A 5,638-nucleotide genomic window follows, 5' to 3' on the forward strand; every position below is an offset into this window, starting at 1 on the left:
GTAAACTCTGGCCCAGGCCAGTTCTTACCGGGGTAAGATCTGGCCTGGGTAAGATCTGACCCGTTACACCGGGTTAGTCTGTCGCAGTCCCAGCGTCAGCAGTCCTCAGGGAACCGTCGATGTTAGGTCGCCAGGAGGCCACACTCCATGGGAGACCCTGCGCTACTGATGAGAAACTTGTGTCGTGTTCAGTTCAGTAGTGCCTGTTCTTATTTAACACACTTAGACATCAGACGCCACCTACTGACGACAGTAATGGCCAGGTTGAGTGAGCGTCCCTCCAACAGTGGATACCAGTACCAAGCCCCTCCAACTACAGTCTTCCATGAAGCTACCGACACTCAAGACCTTGACAGGACTCTGCCCAAGCATGGAAGTGGAGGGGGCTCGAAACTGAGGTCATCATGAAAGCGGGGCGTGAAAGGCTACACAATTTGGGACTGTTTTATGTTATATAAAAAAACACCTTTGTTTTAGTCAATGTAAGGACATATAGTTAGCAACCACATTTAACTACCTGTTTTACAATATTTTAACAAGAAAAAGTGCATATAGGGGTGAATGTGTGGGTAGGGTGGGATGTATGCGAGTATATGTATATATATATGTGGGAAAAGATGAGAAAAAAAATTGGATAATCGATGCATTCACATACAAGTGGGACTCAATTTCTCTGTAATGAAATACGGAATGCGGATATACATTTTTGAACTGATGAGGAGAGAGGATGATGATGATGACGATGTTGCTATGGAGGTCCATTTTATTAAAAAAAAATTTTTTTTTTCGCTGTCCCATCATCTGCACCGTTTCAGTGGCATTACTCCCACGCCGCTCATTTAGATTCCCCCATACACGGCCACACCCGGGTTCGTCCGTCACAGTTACAGTGTCGGCAGTCCGCAGGGAACAATCGATGTTCGGTCGCCAGGAGGCCACACACCAGAGGAGACCCTGCACTGCTGCTGAGTCACTTCGGTGGTGTTCAGTGGTGCCTTTTCTGATTCAACATACTTAGGACACCACCTACTAAGCCCCCTACTAATGACAATAATGGCTTAGTCGCGTAGCCAGACTGAGTGAGCGTCCCTCCCACCACGTCCCTCAAACAACAGCCCCCATGAATCTGCCAACAGTGAAGACACTGACAGGACTCACCCCAAGCACAGAAGTGGAGGGGTATCGAAACTGAGGTCACCATGAGAGCAGGGCATGAAAGACCACAGACTTTGAGACTGTTTTGTTTATATTGATGATGATGAAGGAGGAGGAGGATGACGATGTTGCTATGGAGGTCCATTTTGGTTTGGGACTGCGTGACAAGGCTGTACTCTACGCTTCCTGTCATAATGATATCCCGGCGTAAACTAGGCCTGAGAGATACAGACACTTGCAGTGTTGGTCAGGTAATTAGAGCAACACACCCAAATACGCATCCTTGAAGTGGATGACACTCGACTGTGTGGTTCCAGTCTCCCCATTTAAGCCCACAGCACACTCAACTCTGGGTAGGAGCCGGCCACGGGCCGAAAAATCCACCTCCGCTGGGATTCGAACCCGCGTCCTCCCAGCCGTCAGTCCGCGACGCTAACCACTTCGCTACGGCGGCTGGTATATGGAGGTCCATTTTAGGTTTGGAACTACGTGACAAGGCTGCAGTCAACGATTTCTTTCATGATAATATCCCGTTGTAAAGCAGGCACGAGAGAGACAGACACCTGCAGCGCTGGACAGGAAATTTGAGCAACACATCCAAAAAACGCACCCGTCAAGCACACTTAACTCTGTGAAAGAGCAGGCCCAAGGACTTATAAATAGAACCCTCATCCTCCCAGCCGTCAGCCCGCGACATTAACCACTTCGCCATGGTTTTGAATGGACGCGACTACAACGCTGTGAACTGTCTTTCAATGTGATGATGCCTTCAGAGTCATTTGACTTATAAGTGCGCAAAAGTATACAAAATGTCTGATAGTGGAGGGTAGTCTGCTAAATACTTTTAACAGTTTGTGTCCATAGAATTATAGTCGATTTTGTTTTATGTAACAGAAACCTTCGTTGACTATAGCGCTGCGGTAGGTCATCCATCACAAAACGATAATGAACTGGAACTGTGTGACACTTTGTACTCTGATCACATAGGAGCCTGTTTAATTCAGTTCCCCTTCCGTTTCCATGCCTGTGGCCGGTTTCAGTGTCATCAGTTTCTTGTTGTTGTGAGGACCTATTAGGATCTACACCCGAGGGAGAAAGGCGTAGCACTGGAGGACATATTCAGTCTGGCTTCACGATCGAGCAATTATTGTCATCGGGAGGGAGCTGAGTGGGTGTTGTCAACAGTACTTTGAATCAGTACAGGGACTGTTGAACACGATACCAAAGTGAGCAGACGCCTGAGCGGGTCCATCTCTGGCTGATGACGTCAAAGCGATATTGTGAATCGCTCCTTGGGGAATCCTGGCCCGTCAAATGCTAAGGACAAGCGATAATCACAAAGCCAGACATTCACTTTCAATCATAATCCGTACCTTTCTGAATCTTCCAAACTTGCTGTGTTGCTTGGACTGGTATGGTGGCGATGAGGAGTCTTTAATTTGTCTGTTTAGGCGGTCGGATCTTCTGTATGCTTACAATGATGAAATCCACAGATTTTGTCCCATGTCACAAAGTGCCAGCTGTATGACAATTTCCCCCCCGTGGCCAGACATAGACTTGGATGAAGTGAGAGGGACAGCACTACAGGATATAATCATGCAACGAGGGTGAAGGATCCAGTCTCACACAGAAAGTTCATCGGTGTGGGAAATGTCGAGACAGTTTTCAGTTTCAGTTTCAGTTTCAGTAGCTTCAAGGAGGCGTCGCTGCGTTCGGACAAATCCATATACGCTACACCACATCTGCCAAGCAGATGCCTGACCAGCAGCGTAACCCAACGCGCTTAGTCAGGCCTTGAGAGAGAGAGAGAGAGAGAGAGAGAGAGAGAGAGAGAGAGAGAGAAATATGTATATATATATAATTATATATATATATATATATATATATAGAGAGAGAGAGAGAGAGAGAGAGAGAGAGAGAGAGAGAGACGAACGAACGATCTATTCAATATAAGGCCGTTGCCCCATTTGAAGGGGTTAGACAAAAGTAAAGAAGATTTTCTACCTTATATAGTGTTATGAATATTGTCAACATACAAACAACATACGGACACAAAAGTATTGCATGAACAAGTAAATACTCATGCCCCAAGAGAAAAACAACAACAAAAACGAACAAGCAACAAAAAGCAATCGTCATTGCCTTACTCTCTGACGTCGAACAATTCTGTTGCGTTCTCACGCCTCTTCAAAGCTTTGTATATATAGAGAGATAAATTTATCATTATATTTTCATTTCAGGAGAGAGAGAGAGAGAGAGAGAGAGAGAGAGAGAGAGAGAGAGAGATGGAATAAATAAATACGTGATTCCTTCAATGACAGTCAATTGCTCTTTGGGTTGCCAGCCCAATAATGGCACAAGGACCTTGTCTTAAAACCACACGAAAACTGTCTGTAACAGTAATGGCAGGGAGAGAGATTTACGAGGTCAATAACGGCTTAAAATCGTCTTGGAGTCCTCCTCGAATCATTCTCCATCCCCCCCCTTAACCCCCCCGGAGCAATTTCCACACCTTAAGGGCTGTCTATCCAATCCAATCTTTTTCAATTATGAAAATAAAAGTCATTTCCGATTATGTTTGAGTGAGATATTGAAATTATGCGGAAGGGAACGAGAGGAGAGCTTCTCCATCCTGTGTGTGTGTGTGTGTGTGTGTGTGTGTGTGTGTGTGTGTGTGTGTGTGTGAGTGTTGTGTGTGGTTGCTGTGTGTGTGTGTGTGTGTGTGTGTGTGTGTGTGTGTGTGTGTGAGTGTTGTGTGTGGTTGCTCTCTGTGTGTGTGTGTGTGTTGTGTTTGGTTGCTCTCTCTGTGTGTGTGTGTGTGTGTGTGTGTGTGTGTGTGTGTGTGTGTGTGAGTGTTGTGTGTGGTTGCTCTGTGTGTGTGTGTGTGTGTGTGTGTGTGTTGTGTGTGGTTGCTGTGTGTGTGTGTGTGTGTGTGTGTGTGTGTGTGTGTTGTGTGTGTGTGTGTGTGTTTTGTGAGCGTGTGCTTGTATGATTAAGCGCGGTATCTGCAAATTGCCAAAATAATCTATGGAAAAGATTAAGCGCTCCAGCCCTTTCTCTCTCTCACTGACTCTATTCCGTGTGTGTGTGTGCGCGCGCGCGTGTGTGTGTGTGTGTGTGTGTGTGTGTGTGTGTGTGTGTATGCTCGCGCGCGTGCGTGCGTATACTTAAGTGCACCCGGGTGTAGGGTAGTGTAAATCTAATGCTCTCTTGTTAGTTTGTAACTATGCTGATTCTGGATCATTGTACATATTTTCTGTAGAATAGGAACTGGAAAACTATGCGATATTGGAATCATATGTGTGTGTGTGTGTGTGTGTGTGTGTGTGTGTGTGTGTGTGTGTGTGTGTGTGTGTGTGTGTGTTTATCTTCAGTTTAACGTCTATTCACTATAAGTGTTTTTAGACGGAAAGGAGTAAAGTAGTGGATAAAGGAAAGGGAATGCATGTGAATATTAGTGTAAAAAAGTGTTCATGTTATGTATCAGAGAAAAAGTATATTATAAGAAAAGGTCTAAAGAGATTGTGGTGTGTATTGAATGAGGTGTCATGGGAAGGAGAATATGTATATGCATATCAACAAGTATTAACCTACAACAATGTAAATATAAATAACAACATTAATTATAATACATCAAAGAAGGATACCAACTGAAAACATTCTAAGCAATGAATACTCATTCAAAAAGTTTTCAGTGGCTAATGAAATATTGGAAGAAAAGTCATCAACCACATCTTTTGGAATTAACTGTCTTATGCTCGGACAATGAATGAGTAGATGACTTACATTTATTTGCTTACCGCATATATAGTTTATATTTTTCGAAAATTTTGTACGAAAGGCATTGACACAAATTCTATACACTAGACTTGTAATTTGTCTTGATTGTGCTGCTGGTGTCAAATTTAGAAAATGTTTGGGCTTAGCTGCATTCTTTGTGTTTACACAACATTGGTAATATTGATTATTTGAATCGATAAGTAATTTCTTAAATCGATTTCTAGATACATTTTCTATACAACTAATGCATTCATGTAGATCTAACTGGATGTCAAGTTGTATTATGCCTTCGACATTATGTGCTGCTCTTCTAGCTGCTTGTGTGTGTGTGTGTGTGTGTGTGTGTGTGTGTGTGTGTGTGTGTGTGTATACATATGGGTGTGTGTGCTTGTATGTGCGTGCGTGCGTGTTGCGTTGACTAAACATGGTCATTGTAAAAGCGTAAAAGTTCTTTGATTTCCTGCTTTGGTTGCAGTACGAAGAGTGACTGGTGCAGTTTCGTCCAGTTTCTAACTGTTTTTAATGTGCTCTCAATCATTTAAGATGGTACCTGCCCGGTTCATCCTATACCATTCGATTGGCTGTGTTTGGAGATACACTTACGTCATGTTCATATGCAGACAAGTGATACGTTTCAGTTACATAAATATGCAAAAAAGATCTAGATTTCTGTGGTATATTACAGTGGTTTGTTACATATCTG

Source organism: Babylonia areolata, chromosome 19 (genome assembly GCF_041734735.1).
Source record: "Babylonia areolata isolate BAREFJ2019XMU chromosome 19, ASM4173473v1, whole genome shotgun sequence".
Lineage (NCBI taxonomy): Eukaryota > Metazoa > Mollusca > Gastropoda > Neogastropoda > Buccinidae > Babylonia > Babylonia areolata.